This window comes from Canis lupus, chromosome 14 (genome assembly GCF_048164855.1).
Source record: "Canis lupus baileyi chromosome 14, mCanLup2.hap1, whole genome shotgun sequence".
NCBI classification, from domain to species: domain Eukaryota; kingdom Metazoa; phylum Chordata; class Mammalia; order Carnivora; family Canidae; genus Canis; species Canis lupus.
This window is the reverse complement of record NC_132851.1, coordinates 56,683,242-56,706,802: the sequence shown is the minus strand read 5'-3', so window position 1 is coordinate 56,706,802 and position 23,561 is coordinate 56,683,242. Positions and strand designations below refer to the sequence as shown.

The 23,561-nt window shown below is 32.2% G+C and overlaps 1 long non-coding RNA gene across 1 annotated transcript in view; it reads right to left on the bottom strand.

Moving 5' to 3' along the window:
• Positions 1–13,189: 13,189 nt before the first annotated feature.
• LOC140603500 (uncharacterized) overlaps positions 13,190–23,561 on the bottom strand; it is a 74,338-nt gene continuing 63,966 nt past the window's right edge. The window contains exon 3 of the long non-coding RNA XR_012006489.1: positions 13,190–13,305. This is a non-coding gene — a long non-coding RNA (uncharacterized lncRNA). The remainder of the gene's footprint in view (positions 13,306–23,561) is intronic.

Sequence of the window (23,561 nt, the reverse complement as noted above, 5' to 3'; positions counted from 1 at the left end):
TTTTTATTCCATATCTTATATAAAAGTTGTAGTATATGGTAGTCCATTAAGTGTGCAATAAAATTATGTGTAAAAAATATACATATCTTAATTAAAAGATACTTTATTGCTAAAAGACATTAGCCATCATCTGAGCTTTCAGCAAGTTGTAATTACTGATCACAGATCACTATAACAAATATGGTAATAATGAAAAAGTGTGAAATATGAATTACCAAAATGTGACACAGAGACACAAAATGGTGCTGATAGATTTGCTCAATGCAGGGTTGTCACAAACTTTCAATTTGTAAAAAAATAGAAAAACACAATATCTGCAAAGAATGATAAAGCAACGAACAACAAAATGAGTTATGTCTGTATAGAGGTATATTCAGAATGGATGCTTAGGAAATTAATGGTTCATAAATGAAAAATTACTTTATAAATTATAGATGCAGTAATTTATCAAATAAACCAAATAGATTGAATAATTTATTAAAATTACATATCAGTAGGTGAATTTTGCTCTTCTTAAAATCTTAATGGAGAAAACTAAATATCTAGGATATAATCTATTGATGAATTATAATCTTAGATGAAATAATACATATTTAGAAACTATGTATTAGGTATAAAATAGGTCAATCTGAGATTTAATCCACAAAAGGAGCAGCATTTAAAAAATGCAAGGATAATTCTCTTCTCATTACCAGAAAGTGTGAGAAAAACAGTTAAATAAATCACAAGATATAAAATAGACACTTATGTTGTTTATGTTTCTGAGTTTAATGTGTATTTGAGGTAATTACATAGCATGTGGCTTCCTTAACATATTTCCAAACTATTTGAAATTAAAGATACAGCAAATATAAATATACACATACATTTTTGTACACATATATGCACGTTGTAGAACATATATTATTGTACATCATAATGAAGAAAATAAAAATTCACTTTTTCTAATACATGAAATTTGTCACTTAATCTTTCTAAGACAATTTATATTTACTGGGAAATTTAGATGAACTGGGCTCTGTACTTGAATGAGGACATCAGAGATACTACAGATAAGCTCTCTGATTTGGAATCATTAATAATTACCAAAAGAAATATAACATAATGAAGTTTTCAATAAATATTTCACAGAGGTGGATTTTTTCTTTTTTATATTCAGCTGAGAGAATAAATAAGTTTCCAGAGAATGGAAAGGTAAGTAAAGACATTTTTGCATTTGATTTAAGAAAAAATAATCTATATTCTAGAATATCTGAAAAATATGCATCTATGTATTTTTGTGCATATGTGTTTATATTTGAAATATGGCTGTTTATATGTGATAATACACAAAGCATTATTTTTACTTACAAGTGCGCTTAATACCTAATGAAAATGAAATGCAATATTGTAACTGATAACAATATTATATTTGTAATTTTGATGATACCATTAAAACATATTGATTTTATAGGAACTTATTTACCAAAGACGGTGCAAAGGATCCTATAAATTCCAGTTAATTTAATTAAAATAAAGCAATATAAACATATTACAGCAACATGGAAAATGGTGATAATTATTCTAGTCTGCAGGAAGTGGGACTACTACACAAGTAGATAAAATCTAAAACTAAGTGGAAGGTTCTACTCAATTGGAGCAAATCATTCCATGCAGTGAATATTCTGAGCAATGCGGGATATTTGAAAATGAATGGTGAATTACAAAAACTTGGTCAACAAAGATATGACTGGAGCCAGGAGTATAATGTTCTATAGATGGGTAATAGGAGAGGATATGGTAATAATAGTGATGATAATAATTTTTGAAGCTCAGATAAGTTCAAATTATAAAGACTATCATTTGGCTATTAATTTACTGTGAAAAATAGGAAAAACATAAAACTTTAGTTCAAAGATGCATGAAATTTTGTGTTATAAATTGCTACCTAATACACAGTCTTTAAAGGAAATTTTTTTGAAAAGTATATCAAAATATCTATAGAGGTACATAAATGGTGATTTGTTGGGGAGCTTGAATGGCTCAGTCAAACATTTGCTTTCAGCTCAGGTCTTGATCCCAGAGTCCTGGGATCCAGCCCATGTAAGGATTCCTGCTCAGCGGGGAATCTGTTTCCCTCTCTCCCTCTTCTCCTCCTCCCACTTGCATGCACTCTCTCTCTCAAATAAATAAAAAAAAATCTCATAAAAAATATATACATACATACATACATAATGTTGATGTTATTGTTAAGATAGTGCTAACATTTTATTTTCATGAAATTATTTATTATGAAAATATATATTTAGAGACATGGGTGTTATATCTATATAGAAGGAAATAAAGATGCAAAAATATATAAATAGGGAAGACAGGATAAAAAGGAGAGGTGAAAGAAATGAAAAGAGAAAAGAAGGAAGAAGCAGTCAAAGGAACAAACCAAAATGACTAATAGGGGGAAATGTTTGAGTATGCTCCAATATAAATGCATATTTATTAAATTAAAATGCAATCTATTAAATTTTTAAAATTGTTTTTATATTACCATGTAATTCACATTTTATAAAAAAAATCATTAGAGTAGAAATTGAAATTTCTCCTTATATAATTGAAACACACTCTTATACTACATCCCAGGGCCAACCACAGTATTTAGATATATCCTTTCAGATATTTAAATACATTTGTTATATGCATACAGAAATATATGTTGTATATATGCTATATATTAAAGGGGATCATATTAGTGATACTAGTATTTAGCTCTCCAAGAAGACTTTTTAAAATTTTATAGAAAACTAAACCTAAATATATATCTCCATGAATTTTCACAAACTGAACAGCTATGAAACCAGGAACAAGATTAAGAAAGAGTTTTGCCCATACTCAAGTAGCCTTTTCCTATCCTTCAGGTTACTACCACCACTTTCTCCTAGACAAGCAATATTTCAGTTTCTTACAGAATATGTTTAATTGTTTTATACTTTATATAAATTAACTCATGTAAAGTAGAGGCTTTTTTATCTGGCTGCTTTAACTCACCTTTATGCTTGTGAGATACATACACATTGTTGCACATAGTTGTGGATCATTCGTTCTCATTTACTAGATATGCCAGCGAGTGATTATACTGCAATTTATGTACCCTTATTTGTCATCCTGCTGTGCTGATATGAACACTCAGATGCCCGTCATTAGAGAATCGATATACCTGTTCTGTAGGCTCTATACTTAGAAATGGAAATTCTGATTCACAGGGTTTACATACGTCCAGCTTTAATAGATCTTACCAAACATTCTCCCAAAATGGTTTTACCAATTTACTCTCTTCATTTATATATGAGAATTCTGGTAGCAATACATCTTTGTTTTGTATGCATTTGTCTTTTAAAAATTTTGGCTTTTCTGATAGGCTATTGTGGTGTCTAATGTTACATCATTATTTGCAAAGTCTAATATATATTGGACATTATTTTTTAGAGCAGCTTTATGTTCACAGCAAATTTTGGAGACATGTATAGATATTATCCAAATATCCCCCTTCACACATGGATAGTGGTATATTTATTATGATTGATGAACCAATATTGATAAATCATTACTGCCCAGAGTTAATAGATCACACTGTGATACCTTCTTCATGTACATTCTGAGTTTGGACAAATGTATAATGACATGTCTCTACCACTTCAGTATCATATAGGAAAGCATCACTACCCTAAAATCCTTTGTGCTTGGCCTATTCATCCCTTCTTCTCTCCTAAACCCTGGACACCTCTGATCTTTTTAATGACTTCATAGTCTTTTTCTTCTACACAATGTCCTATAGTTGGAATCATACAGTAGGTAATTTTTCAGATTGGCTTGATGCGCCATAGTTTATTTATCAACTTAAAAACATTTTGGTTGCTTCAAAGTTTTGGCAGTTATGACTATAAGCTGTTATAAATATCCATGTGCAGGTTTTTGTGTATATATAATTTTTCACCTCACTTAGATAAATACCAAGGAGCATGATTGCTGATTGTATGGTAAGAGTGTGTTTAGTTTGTGAAAAACCACCAAATTGTTTTCCAAGATAGTTGTGCCATTTTGCATTCTCACAAGGTATGTGTGGGAGTCCTCTTTGCTCCATATCTTTGCATTTGGTGGTGTCAGAGTTCTGGATTTTGGCCATTGTGAGAGGTGTGTAATAATTTCTCACTGTTTCTTTTTTTTTAAAAAAAATATTTATTTATTCATGAGAGACACAGAGAGAGGCAGAGACACAGACAGAGGGAGAAGCAGACACCCTGTGAGGATCCTGATGCAGGACACCATCCCAGGACCATGGGATCATGCCCTGAGCCAAAGGTAGATGCTCAACCACTGAACCACCCAGGTGCCCCAACTTCTCATTTTTTTAATTTGCATTTCCCTGATGACATATGATATGGAACATTTTTTATATGCTTATCTGTCATCCGTATATCTTCTTTGATAAGGGGTCTGTTGATGTCTTTGCCTATATTTTAATTGTGTTGTATGTGTTCTTATTTTTGAGTTTTAAGTTCTAATAAGTTAGAGCTAAGACCAAAGGAGAGGCTCCAACAATTAAATAAAGTAAGTTTAACACTAGCTTGCACAAGACTTAAAAAGAGAACTAAGCAGGAGTTATACCACTAATGACATAGTGAGTCATTGATATTTTTTATATGAAAAGAAATGGAAAAACATTGAATGGTTTTAAGTTAAGAGTAACATAATAACACTTGAATTTTTGGAAAAATTACTTTGAAGCAAGACTGAATTAAAGTGGTTTTACAATTAGAGCAATTAGAGTCAAGGAAAACCATTATAAGGTTTTATCATAATTTAGCTGAGAGAGCACACTTTTACCTTCAAATTATTTTCACTCAGAATATTGAAACTATGGTTTATTGTTTTTTAGCATACAACCAGAAAGAGAAATATCCAATGACACTTTGAGTCCTGTTCCTTTTCTTGGTTACTGATTTTCATCACCTTCGACTATGAATATAGTTCTTCTGGTTTCTCTCTCTCCCTCCTTTTCTGTATTTGATAATCTTCTCCTTTCAGTTATTTCACGAACTGAATTTGATAATAAGTACAGAAACAAAAATTAGGGCATTTAAGATTCTACTTACTAATAATCTCATCATGGAAAATTTATGACAAGAAAATATCTCTGAATTAAAACAACAAAGACATGCACATTTTTAAAAGCAACTGTTCTACCCCTTTTGAATAAATTGTAGAAATATTAATCATAGAGGTAAAACAAAAATAAGAAATCATCTTCTATAATTACTTATAGAAAATTAGGGCCCATAAATTTATAATGATCATTTATTTCATACCTGACTTTTAGTATTATGGATCTGCTTTTATCATTACCCTATGGATATTTGTCCAAGAATGAATACACATCTATCCTTTAACAAAGATGCTGATCTTATTTAGTGTAATTTTTTTCTCCAGTAAAATAGAACTTTTTCCCCCCTTTATTGATATCTCTAACATAGTAGGGATAACAGAAATCATGAAATTTGTCTTTAAATTTTGAACATGTTTCAATAATCTGCGAGCTCTAAGACTATTCATTTAACTCAATTTTGCAGAAAATTCTGAAGGTCTATTCCATCGCTGACTCCCAAAGGTTAGACCAAGTTTGAACTTTAAGCAATGAACCTTTAGAGTGAGGGCATATTGAATTATAATTTGTCATTTTTCAGGAAAAAAAGTACCTGTTGCAAGAAATAAATAGGAACTTAATTGTCTCACCTCACTTGTGCTTGAGAGGACAGCTTGTCATTCTATACAGGAATCCGGAATTTATTATCACTGGGTTAGATAAAGTAAGAAATCATCAAATATTCTCATCAGAAAATATTCAACATATGTATATTCCAAGGTTTTTGTTTATTTTAAATAGAACAATTCAAGTATTAAGGCAGCTAATCTGGTAAGAGTTACATACAACAGTGTTTTATTTTTAATGTTTTTTAAGGATTTTATTTATTTATTCATGAGAGACACAGAGAGAGGCAGAGACATAGGCAGAAGGAGAAGCAGGCTCCCCATGGGGAACCTGATGCGGGACTCGATCCCAGGACCCCAGGATCAGGATCTGAGCCAAACACATGCTCAACCACTGAGTCACCCAGGTGCCCCCTGATAAGAGTTATATAAAGTAAAACCTGTTTACTGAGTTAAGCTAAATACTGACCCACACATTTTATCTGATGTACATTGGTGACTTGACTGTACTGCTTTATTTTATATGGATTTCAAAAATAATATTTCATAGAAGCAGTAAAGCTTTGTGTGTGTATGATCATTTGAATTGACAATGCATTCTGACACTCATTTTATTCTTCACAGAAACCTTGGCATTTATCTTCTCAAGCACATTAATGTCCCTATCTTAACTGGCATAAACAGAAAGTGCATTTATAATTAGAGGAACTCTGCTTCTAATGAGTGATCTGTTAGTTTTGGATACAAAATTCAATTCTTCTGACAGTTCATACATTTTTCTCAAAATGAACAAAAATTTATTAGATAAATGAGCACCTGCTAACAAGTTAATGAAATAATAACATAAGATTCACATGAACACAACACTCAAATTGGCATAAAATAAGAATGGTGTCTGCAGGTGTGAATGAAGGAATTGTTATGTAGGCTCTGACCATTCAAAAGAGAATGATTAAAAATGGTGAAGTGATTTTGGTGGAGCACTAGATTATTACTTCTCAGAGTGGAGACTAAATTGAATTGATCAAAATTCTTACAGGCAGTTGCTGTGCGAATTCTATGCACGAGAATAGAAAAATGCAATGATTGGTTATATAAAGTAAAATTATGGAAAAATATAAAAATTTGAACTAACTTATAGATTATGAAAAATTAATCTGCATTGGAATTATTTACACTTTTATCACTTCTTTAACAACTATTTCAACTCTATTTTAGAAGTGAATAAGCTATAGGATAAATTTAGAAAAAATGAGTTCTCTCATCTTTGATTTTATGGTGAGCCTACAACTATTCATCTTCTTCATTATGTTTCTTTTACAATTTCATAGATACATTCTAGGAAATGTTACATTAGGAAAAAAAATTACCTAAATTTTATTCTTGAATGGTACTTTACTTACTTTTAAGTGTGTTGGATTTAAATACATATAATAATATTAATGACATTATTAAACTATATTATTAAAAATCCATTATATTATTAAACTAAGTTCAAAATTGGTCACATTCCAGGGAGATTATTTCATCTCCAACTCTAAGTTTATCATTCCTCTCCAATTTATATCAATCTATTTATCCCTTTAGTGTTTGTGTGTTTTAAAAAGTTTGTACTTGATGTTAGACATGTTATTTTTAGAGGTGGGGAATTTATTGGTATTTTATTTTATGACTCCCTTGTTCTAAAACAAAACATGAAATAAATATTATATGCCAGTGCCTCATTGGAACTTTGTAATTAGGGTGCAAAAAGAGAAGGGGAAAAACAAAAAAAAGAGAGGTAGTGGTGTATTACTAAGCCAGACAAAGCATTGCAAAACACAGCACGTGCTTACATACATGTACCTTCTTCAGAGAGGGTATGAGGAATCATTGTAATGTAGAAGGATCTATTATCAAAGGAAGGGAAAGAAAGCTATATTTGTAGACCATTCTTTCTCAAGTTCTTTTTTTCTGATCTCAGTTTTTCCCCCATAGGACATTAACTGCATTGCTCTACCTAGCTTTAGTACTCAGCCTGTTTGGTGAGACTGAGGAATTTTGTCGTATCAAGATCATGTTACTCGTCCATTTATTTCCTTTGAACAAGATCTTGAATCTCATGGCTCTTTAGGAAGGAACAAATCTAGGAAGGTAAATACAGAGTTCTCTAATCTTTCCTAGTTTTGAATATTATATTTAAGCAATACATACTAGGCAATATGTCTGTCCAGTACAATATGGATTCTCCTGATTGAAGTATATTTGGTAGTCAAATGTCAACATCTCTGTGAAGGATACACTTAGGAGCAAAAAGTTGAGCCATGGGGTCTATTATATTCAGAATAACAGGATATGAGAATTCTCCTTCCTCACATCTTCCCAAAACCTGATATTGCCACATTGTTGTTTGTGTTATTAAGTATTTTTCTAGGCTTCTCTTACAACTTTAGTATTTCAATGTAGTTTTAGTTTGCATTTTCTTGATGACAAATGATTTTGAGAACATTGTTTAGAGACTTTTTACCATTAGTGTGCCTTCTCTTCATGAAGTATGATTTCAAGGTTTTTACCTACCTGGAACATTGAGGGAATGTCTGGTTTGAGTTATGTAATTATATCACTTATATACTTCAACTCTGAATCTATTGCTAAATAAATATGTTGAAACTAAATATCTCAGAACATAACCTGCATTTATTCTCTCTTAATAGATTTTTTTGATATACAAAAGTTGTCAAATTTAATATAATCCAATTCATCAACCTCTACCTTTACAGTGATGTTCTGTTTAAGAAAATGTTACTGCAACAAGGCTATGAAAACATTCTTCCTTATTTCTGGAAATGTCATTGTTTTGATCTATAATCTCTCTGGAATTGACACCTGTGTTTATTATAATTTCTAGATCTGAATTATTTTGACTATGAATAGCCAATTAATATAAATACACCATGCTAACTAGCAATAAAGGGAGATATCCTCAACTTGATAAAGAGCTTCATACTTAATGGTGACATTATACTTAATGGTGAGAAATTAATGCTTTCCTGCTAAGATCAGGAATAAAGTAATAATGTTCCCTTCTCACCAGTCTTATTCAACATCATGCTAGAAGTTCATCCTAATGAAATAAAACAAGAAAAGTATACAAGTTCAGAAGGAGAAAATAAAAATGTCTTATTTATTTATTTATTTATTTATTTATTTATTTATTTATTTACTTATGTATTTTACAAAAGTCATGATTGTCTATGTAGAAAATTACAAAGAATCCACAAAAAACTTTCTGAAGTTAATATAGAGTTGTATTAACTATATTTTTTATTCATTCGCCTATGTTTTCAGTTATTATTCTTTTTTTTTTTTTCTTTTTTTTTTCTTTTTTCTTTCTTTTTTTTTTTTTTCTTTTTTTTTTCTTTTTTCTTTTTTTTTTTTTTTTTTTTTTTTACTTTCATTTTTTTTTATTGGTGTTCAATTTACTAACATACAGAATAACACCCAGTGCCCGTCACCCATTCACTCCCACCCCCCGCCCTCCTCCCCTTCTACCGCCCCTAGTTCGTTTCCCAGAGTTAGCAGTCTTTACGTTCTGTCTCCCTTTCTGATATTTCCCACACATTTCTTCTTCTTGATGTTTTGGAGCCTTGCTGACAGGTGAGATGCTTTCCTCGGAGCTGGTCAATTCTTAGACATAGGAAATGGATGGTACTTTTCATGTGGAAATTAAACAATCCAGAATTCACACTTCCAATGATCTCTATATAGCTTCTTCACTACCAGAGGCAATATTCCTATCTGCCCTAATCATCCTAGTGCCTCCTACCAGACAACTAGAAGCAACAAATACCCTAGAGCCCATTGGAATTCAAATTAGCCAGTCCATTAGAAAGGACTAATACCCACCATTTGCTTCTTCGAAGTGGTTGGAACTGGAGGGTATTATGCTGAGTGAAGTAAGTCAATTGGAGAAGGACAATCATTATATGGTTTCACTTATACAAAGAATAAAAGAAATAGTGAAAGGGATTATAGGGTGAAGGAGGGAAAATGAGTGGGAAAAATTAGAGAGAGTGACAAAATATGAGAGTCTCCTAACTCTGTGAAGTGAACAAGGGGTAGTGGAAGGGGAGGCAGGCAGGGGGTTGGGGTGACTGGGTGATGGGCACTGAGGAGGGCACTTGACGGGATGAGCACTGAGTGTCATACTATATGTTGGCAAATCGAACTTCAATTAAAAAAAAAAAAATTAGCCAGTCCTAAATTGTTCTACCCTGCTTTCTCTTGTATTTCCCCTGGAAACCACAGTAAAATCTTCTGTCCATGCTTTTCGGACACTTTCTGCTTCTTGGCAGAACATAATGCTTCTTCATGTGAACTCATGTTGTGTGGGATGCCTCTTATTCTTGGGTACAGTGAGTTACAAATTATTTGTTGAATGGCAGTCATTCCTGATCTACTGGTCTTAAAATACACTGTCTAAAATACATAATAAAACCTGCTTTTTAAAACTGTAATCATAGCAAAATTATAAGATAAAATGTTAATAGGCAAAAGTCAATGGCTTTCTTATATTCCAGCAGTGAACAATGAAAATTGAAAATTAAACACATATCATTTATATAAGCACCCCAAATAAGAAATTTTTAGATATAAATAAAATATGTGTAGGATCTGTACAAGGAAAAATACAAAACTTTCATAATAAAACTTAGGAAAGATCTAAATATTTCGAGAGATATTCCATCTACATGGATAAAAAGACTTGATATTATCACAATGTAAGTTCTTCCCAATTTAATCAAGACCCAGAATAGTGAACACAATATTGGAGAAGTAGAAAAAGGTGGAGGACAATACTTGACTTTAAGACTTACTATGAAACTACAGTAATCAGTATTCTATAGTATTGGTGAAAATATATACTAAAAGATTAATGAAACAGAATTGAGACCTTAGAATAGATCCACACAAATAGTTAACAGATCTTTGACAAAGCAGTAAAAGTAATATAATTAAGAAAGGATGCACTTTTCAACAATGGTGCTGAAAAAACCGCACTTCCACATGCAAGGAAAAAATGAATCTGGACACAAATTTTATAGTCTTCATAAAAATTAACTCAAAATGGATTATAGACCTCAATATAAAATGGAAAATTGTAAACTCCTAAAAGACAACGTAGAAGGAAATCTAGATGTCCTTAGATTCAGTGATGAGGTCATGGGTACATAACAAAAGCATGGTACAGGAAATAAAAATTGCTAATTTGGACTTTGTTGAAACTAAAAACTTCTGCTTTGGTAAACATACTGTGAAAATAATAATAAAGAAAAAATATAAACAAGCCACAAACCTGCAGAAAATATTTTCAACAGATACCTGAGAAAAGACTATTACCAAATATGTAAAGAACTATTAAACTCAATAATATGAAAACAAAAAACCCAATTTGAAAATGAGCAAAGTATTTCAACAGACATCTTGCCAAAAAAAGATATAAAGATGACAAATAAACAAATCAGAAGATACTCTACATCATATGTTATCAGGGAAATGCAAATCAAAACAATAAGAAACTACTATACACATATTAAAATAATTAAAATCCCAAATACTGACCATACCAAATACTGACAAAGACACAGAACAACAGGAACTCTCATTCATTGCTAGGAGGAATGAAAAATGATCTTGTATGTTCTACTCAATTTTTCTATAAACCCAACACTTCTCAAAAAAAAAAAAAAAGTCTCTTAAACAACAACAACAACAACAACAAATGTAGCTTTTCCTACTGCATGACTATAGTGTCTTCATCTTATGTGAAATGACCTTAAGTGCTCTGGTCTGTTTTTCTCACTCCCCACCCCATTCCATTATATTAAGTATTCATATAACCTCGTGCCAATACCATACTGCTGAAATTACTGTATTTTAAGTGTGTTTTGCTATCCACTAGGTTAAGCTTGTCAATTTTCAACTTTTAAGAATCTTTTGTTGGTCTCATCCATTTATATTTTCATATAAATTATATCAGCAGCACATCATTTCCCCCAATATACTTTGTTCTAAGCTGGCTGTGTGTGCTATCCAGTTATTTACTCTTGTTTGCAAAACACTCTAAATATCACCCCTTACCAAATCTTTACCATAGGCTACAAGGCTATCCATGATCTGTCACCATAGTTCTACCATTTATTCACTCTGCCTGCCTCTCTTTTCTTCAAACCCGTGAAGCACAGTACATTTTATGGTGTTTGCTTTTGCTGGACACTCTGCTTGTTCTACTACTTTACCAGATTTGCACTCCCCTAACCTTCTGTTATTTGTAAACTATTAGTTATTATAACAACAGAATTTTAAATTTAGTGATGCAGAAAGATATCCAAAGTATATTGTTAATTCAGTAATCCATGTATCAAAGCATATATATTTATAAACATGATTTTCTAAAAGCAAAGGAATGAATGCATATATACTGGAATATAATGTAAAATAAACTTAATAGATTATCATCTAGAAAGCTGGTCCCTTAAAAGAAGATTTTTAGTTGCAGTTTTCATATCTTTAATTAGGTTGTTTTTTTTTTGTTTTGTTTTGTTTTTTTTTTTTGCTAAGGACAGAAAATAATTTTACAACACTATAAACTATTTTTAAAAATAAGCAGTTAAAACATTTCTCATCACTTGGTTTATTGTGAGGGGAGAAATTTTGGTATTGCAGGGTTTTTTGAGCTCCATGTCCAAAAGATAGCTTCCCCATTACCACAATTTCACCACCAGGAAAGAAAGATATTAAGCTGTTGTCATTTAATATAAGATAGTACCTCATCACTCAAGCAATGTATTGTCCTCCATTCTAAAGGAATTTTTATTCCATAATAGTTTATAAAAATGGAATAATTTTTAGGATAAAAAGGTGTCTAACCTGGCAAAATATGTGAAATTACAAATGCTAAAGCTTCAGTATGTTATCCAGAAATTGAAATTATAAACACAACACTATTCATTGAACTCTCCCAAAGAACAAGATTAATTTCAATAATCCTTCTGCTTTAAACATCATCAGCATGTGTAAGATTAATCATGTTTCAGTGAGATGTATTGTTGGAATGTTTGATGCATATTAATGTCCTCACAGTTGTGGTTATTTATCTTCATATTCAAAAGTTCTTGCAATCTTAGCATTAATAATGTGCAAAGTCATTGCTCTACAAAATCTCCAATTATGCAGAACGGAACCACTTTTTAATACGGGACATACATCTTAAAAGTATTTACTCTTATGTAACATCTTCAAAAGCATTCCAAAAAATAAACTAACTTTGTATCTTTCATAATATGACCATCTCAAGAAAAACAGGCACTAATGAAACTTCAAATGTCACTTTTCATTTTGTTAATGAAGATGTTAATACAGTAGCTTCTCCTTATCCACGGCTTCTCTTTCCATAGTTTCCGATACTCACGGTCAACTGCTCTCCAGAAGCAGATGATCTTTCTTCTGACATATTGTCAGAAGGTAGGTAACAGTCTAAGGTGGCATGTCATTCTCCTCACTTCATCCCATCAATTGGCAGTTAATCTTCTCACATCATCACAAGAAAAAAGGTAGGTGCAATACAATAAGATATTTTAGGAGAAAGAGACCACATTCACATCACTTTTATTACAGTACAATGTTATAATCACTCTAATTTATTATTAGTTATGGTTGTTAATCTCTCACTGTGTCTGATCTATAAATTAAACTTTATCATTGCTATGTGTGTATAGGAAAAAAAAAAAACATAGGCTATATAAGGTTCACTACTATCTGTGATTTCAGGCATCCCCTGGTGATTTTGGAATGTATCCACTGCAGATAAGGGGAATTACTATATATTGAATTTATCAATATCTGAAGTTACCTTTAAATATTAAAATATGAAATTTTTAGGTTGTCTAATCACCAAAGCATAACAGTAAAATTTTATGCAAATTCCTCCACTTTTTGATTTCTTCAATTACCATCTAATACTGAAATCTTCATATATGTTTATTGCCAAAGAGACCACACTTTTGAACTTCAAATCTATATAATTACTGCATAACTAATTCTCCAATTGAATGTCTTACAAATACCTTATAAAAATGTGTCCCCAAAGAGTGCTTCTGTTGCCATTGTTCTTTTTTTTAAGTTTTTATTTATTTATTGAGAGACACACACAGAGAGAGAGAGAGACAGAGACAGAGACAGAGACAGAGACACAGGCAAAGGGAGAAGCAGGCTCCATGCAGTGAGCCCAATGTGAGACCCGATCCCGGGACTCCGGGATCACACCCTGAGCTGAAGACAGATGCTCAACAGCTGAGCCACCCAGGCATCCCTGCCACCATTGCTCTCATAATATTTTCAGTGAAAACCAATGTTCATAACAGTACAATATTTTTGCTCAGACTTAAAAGCAAAAGATTCTTTATATGATTTCTTTTATATAAACTCTACATACAATTCACATTTAGACTTCTTAAATTTCTCTTGAATCAACCACATTTTTTTTCCTTGTTAACTGCTAACAATGTATCAAGATTGCATCTTTCATTGCCTATGCCAAATAAATATTGTCCTACCAGTCTACACATATCAATTCTCACTTAATGGGATCCCTGGGTGGCACAGCGGTTTGGCGCCTGCCTTTGGCCCGGGGCGCGATCCTGGAGACCCGGGATCGAATCCCACGTCGGGCTCCCTGCATGGAGCCTGCTTCTCCCTCTGCCTGTGTCTCTGCCTCTCTGTCTCTCTCTGTGTAACTATCATGAATAAATAAATAAAATCTTTAAAAAAAAATTCTCACTTATTGTACTGGGAGTAATTCTCAAAAAATATATAAAACTATAAAACATGTCTTTTAACTTCTTTCTTAAAATACCCCAGAGAGTCCTGTAGTTGCTCTTAGAAGATATTCTAAAATGCTTAAACTACCCTACAGGATTTTAAATGGTTAGCTCTTTGCTCACTTTTACAGCCATACCTACCATTCTTCCATTTTATTATATTTTGGCACCCTTATTTCCCTTCTCTCGGTTCATAATCTTGACATGAAATCAATTTTTTAATCACCTCTTACAAAACTTTTCCTTTAATTATGTCCTAAATTAATGTAAACCTAACACTCTATTTCATATCATTCCAAAGTGCTTCCCTCTAATCTTTTCTATTTATGTCTATGTTTCAAATATTTCTCACATCACTGAAGCCATTTATTTTTTTGGTCTCATGCTTCTATTTTAACATTAATATCATCAGTGACCATATTTTTCTTTTGGTTTAATCATCTTACCTCAAAACATTAATAATGTCTTTCAACTCATTTTCATTTTCAATGCTACAACTGTCATCCGGTTCCCATCATTTTGCTCTTTTAGTCTAATAGCCATGTTCCTATCCTTCTGTCAATCTCTGAACCTCATTGATGTGAGACTTGTTCCCAGATGCTAGAAATAAGATAGTGAACAATACTGGTATGTGTCTCATGACCTTTATATCCAAATGGAGGAGATGAACAAGTGGATTAACAGATAAACAATAATTAATGAACTATTGCATGCCATTGATCAGACTAAACATCATATAATGCAATACATAGAAACCTTATAACATTTCTTATTTTTACAATATGCAAATAGTTTTAGATTACCTTATTGGATCCTTCCCTGGAACATTCTTTAATTTCATTATTACTTTAATTTTGTTTAAGACACAAACAAGAGTCAAAGAGATTACTGATTTTCAAATGTCCTATAGCAGGTGACGTGTTGATGGCAATTATGGATATGGATCTATATTATTTCCCTGGCCTGGAGAAGCATGCTTCCCCACTCCTGGTTAATCACAGTGCCCCTCTGCATCCCTTCTATATAACCTTGAGTCCAGGTAACTCTAAAAATATGGAGCATTTAAGTTGCACTTGATTTATATTCTTAAATATGGTTCACTATTGTTGTGGTGGTTGTTTGTTTGTTTTGATTTTTTGGTGAGTATGCAGGGAGTTCATTTACTGGACTTTCTTTGTATTAGTTATTACCAAGATGAAAGTGATATTTTTTAAATAAATAAAAACATTCCAGTAAAAATATGGTTAAATTTACAGGGAAAATATGATACTACCAAATCAGTAACAAAATGAATGAGATGGTAAAATCATAAGACATTCAATATGATATTTTTGTCCCCTTCAATCTACACTTATGGAGAAACTCTTAGATTCTGGCTAAGTTGCATTACTTATGGAGACAGAATGGTGGGGCAGTTAGGTTAAGCATGGGGTAGGAGACATTGAGCATGTTATTTCTTATAATTGACATTGTATTAGGTTGGATTTCTTCTCACATTTCTGAAATAACTATTCAAAATAATATTCATGCTGTAAAAGGTGCCCTCTATAAACTGGTAAAGACACTATATCTGCATAAAAATCCCTTCTGAAAAAGTTTGTTTTGGTTCACGTATCAAAAGTTAGACCATGGAAGATCAAGAAGATTTGATTTAAGAGTACAAATACAAAGAAAAACATAACATTGTCATATATCTATCTATGATTTGCATGAACTTTCTCAGATATCACCAACTCAGTTAAAACTATCATTTAGAAGAAAGAATATAAAAAATAATCTGGGCTTTTTAAAACCTGTGTATTTATCTTTGAGATAGATAATAATAGGTAAGGTTTAATAATGAACATAACTTCATTTTGAAATTAGATTTAATTCTTGCCAAATCATTAGACTAATACAAACTTTTATTGTAAAAGTATTCTCTTTAGAATAATCTAAGTTTAAGTGCATTTCTGGTAATCATTCTTAATAATGGTTATAAATCATTTTTTGAATGCTGTTTCTCTGCCAACCACCAAGCTATTTCTCAACAAATTCACCTAGTATCCATATTATTTGGAATTTATTATTATTATTATTATTTCCTTTTTTAAGTTAAAGAACATGAAGCTCAAGAAATGAAATTACCACCCTTAAATTGAATAGCACACAATTTACAAGAAGGCACTTGAAACCAAGACTTTCTATTCTAAAATCTATGTCAAAAGGAATAAGTATTTAATATATTATAAAATCCCACGATATAAATTGTCATTGGTTTTCAGATACTATTTTAAGAAGCATTAAAATTAAAATTAAATTATGAATGATTATGGGATAGATAGGCAAATAAAAAGGGTATTAAGGATTAAACAATAATAATTATTTGAAATGTAAGCATTTCCTTCTAAAGTCACTACACATTTTAATTTATTTGTGTATGTTTAAAGATTTTGACACAAGGGCATTTGAGTGGGTCAGTGGTTGAGCCTTTGGCTAAGGTCATGATCCCAGGGTCCTGGGATCAAGTCACGCACCAGACTCCTTGAGGGGAGACTGCTTCTCCCTCTGCATGTGTCTCTGCCTCTCTCTCTGTTTCTCTCATTAATGAATAAATAAAATCTTATAAAAGAAGATTTTGACACAGATTTTAAAATATGGTATATTATTTTTCTAGAATGCTTTTTTTTAATTAGATATGACAAAAATTCAATCCATGTATTATCATTATGCGTATAATTCTTTAGGCTAAAATTAATTCTTGGAGAGCCTTATCCTTAGCACCATGATTTTATGACATTGTATAATCCAGATTTTATATTAATGTTATCAGGATGACTTCTTAAATGTGTAAACCCATTCCCAACTAAAAGAGGGAGAAATTGAGGAACCTCCATACAGTTTTCCAGAGTGGCTGCACCAGTTCACATTCCCACCAACAGTGTAAGAGGGGTCCCTTTTCTCCGCATCCTCCAACATTTGTGGTTTCCTGCCTTGTTAATTTTCCCCATTCTCACTGGGGTGAGGTGGTATCTCATTGTGGTTTTGATTTGTATTTCCCTGATGGCAAGTGATGTGGAGCATTTTCTCATGTGCATGTTGGCCAATGTCTATGTCTTCCTCTGTGAGATTTCTCTTCATGTCTTTTGCCCATTTCATGATTGGATTGTTTGTTTCTTTGGTGTTGAGTTTAAGAAGTTCTTTATAGATCTTGGAAACTAGCCCTTTATCTGATAGGTCATTTGCAAATATCTTCTCCCATTCTGTAGGTTGTCTTTTAGTTTTGTTGACTGTATCCTTTGCTGTGCAAAAGCTTCTTATCTTGATGAAGTCCCAATAGTCCATTTGCTTCAACGTGGATGGAACTGGAGGGTTCCAACTGAGTGAAGTAAGTAAGTCAATCGGAGAAGGACAAACATTATATGTTCTCATTCATTTGGGGAATATAAATAATAGTGAAAGGGAATATAAGGGAAGGGAGAAGAAGTGTGTGGGAAAATCAGAAAGGGAGACAGAACATAAAGACTCCTAACTCTGGGAAATGAACTAGGGGTGGTGGAAGGGGAGGAGGGCGGGGGGTGGGGGTGAATGCATGACAGGCACTGAGGGGGCACTTGACGGGATGAGCACTGGGTGTTATTCTGTAAGTTGGCAAATTGAACACCAATAAAAAATAAATTTATTATAAAAAATAAAATAAAAGAGGGAGAAATTGGTTGGATATTTAAAGAGGTGTTATAATTAGAGGACATACTATTACCTGGAATTCTTAAGTCTGTGTTATTATAATTCAAAATATTCTGCATAAATCATCTTGCTTAGAAATGTTGATGAATGAGAAGTCAGAGTAATTTAAATGCCTGTACAAAGTACATACTTAGTGCTTCTTCACTAAGCATACTTTTATCATTCAATCCTAAGGATTAAATGGAAGCAAAAATGAGTTTAAGACAATTATTTGTAACTACTCCAGTCATATTTTAACTGCAGATTTTAAAGTAATTGCTTCGTATAAGAACGGAAAATCCTGAAAACATATATGTGTAAGAATTATGTTGTTTTCCATGGCAGAACATTCATGTTTAGGTTTTCAAGCAAAAAACATAGTGTGTGAATTTTAATGCAACATGTATTCTGCAAAACATCCTGATAATACTTTCAACATTGACTTTGTCATTAGATTTATCTCAATTTATTGATCATCCTATTTTTCTTGTTTATATTCCTTTTAACAGAACCTCAAATATACAAAACGAGTAGAAATTTAGAACAGTAAAAACATTTATGCACACATACTATTTACATGTGTGGTACAATGTTGCAAATACATACACATTTTCTATGTATTTATTTACATTCATATTAGTGCATATGCCTATGTATATATCTATATATAAATATGCATATATTTGCAACTGATTCTTGTAAGTAGGTGTGTTTTATTTGTATTCTTTTTTTTAAGATTTTATTTATTTATTCATGAGAGACACACAGAAAGAGAGAGAGAAGCAGACACACAGAGGGAGAAGCAGGCTCCTTGCAGGGAGCCTAATGTGGGACTCTATCCTGGACCCCGGGATTGCATCCTGAGCCAAAGACAGATGCTCAACCGCTAAACCACCCAGGCATCCCTGGCATCAGAATCTAGGAACCACTGAAGATTGAGGGTATGTGCTGGCAAATGACCTTGTTTGGTTTGGGACCTTGTAGAGTTGTACTCCAAGAGTAAGGGTTAAATGAAAATAGACTATACTTAGTAGGGACTTCAGTATAGCTTTGAATCAAGTTAGTACCACAAAAAAGGATTAATGTGATTTCAGACATCACATTTCCCAAACTTGACGAAGGAAGATAGCATCTTCCAAAGCCTCCAGATAGTTTTACAAACAGAAAATATTTTATGTATGAAAAAATAGGTAGATTAGGATATGAGACATATGAAAATAACCAACAGCAAAAAAAAAAACAATAGACCAGCAAGACATATAATTATGTTAATATGACATATTAACAAAAATATAATTTATAATCCAGTATGTTTAAGAATATTAAATACATGTTAATAACAGTATCAGGACTCTATAAAATATTTATGTCAATTACAAAGTGAATGTAAAAATGAAAAATGCAAAACTTGATTAACATTAATAATTCAGTATATAGATTAGACATTGGTGAAAAGTGAATTCATGAACTAGAAAATAGCCCAGAAGAAATTATATGTATTAAACCATGAAAAGTATGAAGATAGAAATATTGAAGAGAAAGAAGATCTAACATCTGAAATTGGAGTTCCAGAAAGAGTAAAAAGAATGAGGAAGAACCAACATTTGAAAAAATAATGGCTTAAATTTTCCAAAAAGAGGAATGCCTGGGTGATTCAGTGGTTTAGCATCTGCCTTTGGCTCAGGGCCTGATCCTGGGGTTCCGGGATCAAGTCCCACATTGGCCTCCCTGCATGGAGCCTGCTTCTCCCTCTCCCTGTGTCTCTGCCTCTCTTTCTCTGTGTCTCTCATGGATAAATAAATAAAATCTTTTGAAAAACTTTCCAAAAAGAAATAAACACGTCATGCAAAAATTATGAATATGAACAAATAAAACCCAGGATAAAATATTTAACAAAATAAAAGTATCATGTAGGCATATCATAGGAAAAGAAGTAAAAGCAAAATATAGAAACAGATTATCCTCTGAGGAGTCTTAACTGAAGGAATGAAAAGGAAAAAAAAATAAATACAGTGTAATAATGTTTTCTGGTATTGAACAGAGATGAATAGATGTTGGGTGGAAAGATGAATACAGGAATAGACCATAGATTATAGAAGATGATGAATGGATAGACAAATGCAGATAAATAGAATAAAATAAGTGTCAATAATATCTCACAGGTGATTGTCAGAGACTGGAGGGATGGGGAGTAGGGAGTTAGTTACTTTTTATAGTTACAGAGTCTCATTTTGGGAAATGAAAAGTCTTGGAGATTAGTGGTAGTGATTGTTACATAACTAAGTGAATATACTTAATTCCACAGAACCAAATACTTTAAATACCTAAAAATAGTCATGTTATTTTTTTATTGTGGTAAAACATACATATTATAAAATTTACCATTTTTACTATTTTAAGTTTATTAAAATAGTTTTAAGATACTTAAAAATAATTTTTAGTTATTGGAAGTGACCATTCCAATTTTTGTCTCTATAAATTTCACTATTTCAGAAACCTCATATAAATGGTATCATACAATATTTGTTCTTTTGTGAAGTATAGTGTGTCAGAAAGTAGCATTTTGTCTTCCAAACTAATCCATGCTGTAGTAAGCCTCAAAATGTCCTTCCCTTTTGTAACTGAACAATATCCCATTGTGTATATATTCCACATTTTTTGTTCATTCATTCATTCACTCATTCATTCATCATTGGGCACTTAGATTGCACCTTTTAGCTATTATGAATAATGCTGCTGAACACATAAAAAATATGTGAGTTCCTGCTTTCACTTCTTAAAATGGTAGTTTATGCTATGTTACTTTACCACAATAAAAAAAAATCTAATGAGCATATTATTTAATAGATTCGACATAATAAATGCATTAACTAATAAAGAATAAAAAATAGCATTAATATTAGCTCTCCAAAGATTACCTATGTATTAAATAATAGATAACTCAGTGTCATTAACTTTTATATTAACTCTATAAAATAATTTTCATATTTCCTTGAAATAATTTCTCATCAGTCCTTTATGAACACTGTTTGTTAACAAAGTCATCTCTATTTCTTAATATAATATTTAGCTAATAAATATATAATCTAAAAAAATGTTCCTGATGGCTCTCACATGTTAAATTTCCCAGATTTAAGATATTAGTTCAATGTAATATCACATCCAATAACATCTATAATGAGTGCTTCAGAGGCAAAATAAATCTCTAGTTTAGGATTCAGATTGAGATATTTTGCACTCTACATTGGTTCAAATGATAGATAAATAAAAAATAATTTCTTATCCAGATTCATATGTTGTCACAATTCTGTTTGTCATTTCTGAAGAGATTCTAGTGGTCTCTAGAAAAATCTTGCTATCATTAAAATAATAATATAAAGAAAATACACTGTTTTACACACAAACTATAACATAAGAACAGTTTTGTAGTTCCTGTTGTGTGGCTGTTCAATTCTACCATCAAGCACTAGCAAAACAAGATAAATGGATTTCTGGCTAGATCCATTTTTATCACTTTTCCCAATTTAATAAGTGTACATTAAGTTATTTAATTTCCCAATCTCTATGTATTTCATATTTTATGAGCTTGTTTATAGATCCTTTATAAGGAAATGCATAAATCACAAGAGCCCAAATTGATTGCATGTATCTGTACAACCAGCACCCAAACCAAGAATAAGAGTATCATACCAAAAGTACTCTGAATATCCATCCCAGTCACCACTTACTCCAAAAGGGTACCCACTCCACTGACTTAACACAAAACTTTATTTTACTTGTCTTTTGAACTTTACCACAAAAAAAGCATGTGGCAGGAAGCCTGGGTGGCTCAGGTTGAACATCTGCCTTTGGCTGAGGGTGTGATTCCGGGGTCCTGGGATGGAGTCCCACATCAGGCTCCCCATGAGGAGTCTGCTTCTCCTTCTGCCTGTGTCTCTGTCTCTTTCTATGTCTCTCATGAATAAATAAGTAAAACCTTCAGGGAAAAAAAAAGCATATGGCTTTTACTTAATGTATCTAATTCTCTTTTTTTTTCAGAGTATATGTTGGGTTTCATCCATGTTGTTACATGTGTATGTAGTTTGTTCATTCTTGTTGTCATGTTAGGAGTTATTAAGAATATATTACTTATATTTAACTTAGTTAAATATAAAAATTAAAATATTAAAATTAATTATAAAAATAGAAGCTACCAAGAAGTTTTTTTAAAATAATTATAAAAATTACACTTTCACCAAAGGTGCATGACCATTCCTTTTTTCCACATTCTAACCAATATTCGAATGTTTTTGTCTTTTTAAAAAATTTTAGTCATTCTCACAGTGCTGCATTTTGATTATGACTTGCATTTTCCTGATGAGTAATCATATTGAGTACTGTTTCATATGTTTATTGGATAATTGAATAAATTTTTGTGAAGTGACTATTTTTTTTTCCTATTGAGTTGTCTCTTTTGCTTTTTGTATTCTAGATATGAATTTTTGTTGGATGCACATTTGAGTTGAGTCTTTCATTCTCTTAATGTCTTTTGATAAAGACATTTCTTAATTTTAGTATAGGCACATTTATTATTCTCTACCTCCGTCCTTCTTAAGAAATCTTTGTCTAGGGCAGCCTGGGTGCCTCAGTGGTTTAGTGCTGCCTTCAGCCCAGGGTGTGATTCTGGAGACACAGGATTGAGTCCCACGTCAGGCTCCTTTCAGGGAGCCTGCTTCTCCCTCTGCCTGTCTCTCTCTCTCTGTCTGTGTGTGTGTGTGTGTGTGTCTTCCATGGATAAATAAATAAGATCTTTAAAAAACTCTTTGTTGGGGATCCCTGGGTGGCTCAGCGGTTTCGCACCTGCCTTTGGCCCAGGGCGCGATCCTGGAGACCCGGGATTGAATCCCACGTCGAGCTCCCGGTGCATGGAGCCTGCTTCTCCCTCTGCCTGTGTCTCTGCCTCTCTCTCTCTCTCTCTCTGACTATCATAAATAAATAAAAATAAAAAAATAATAATAATCTCATATTTCTCCTATGATTTTTATTGATTTGCCTTTCATACTTAGATATACAGAATATCTGAAAGTGATTTTGCTATCCTACCATTTATTTTTTTTTCATTTTTTTTAAAAGAATTTATTTATTTATTCATGAGAGACAAAGAGAGAGAGGCAAAGACACAGGCAGAGGGAGAAGCAGGCTCCATGCAGGGACCCTGATGTAGGACTGAATCCCAGGATCATGACTGAGCTGAAGGCAGACGCTCAACTGCTGAGCCAT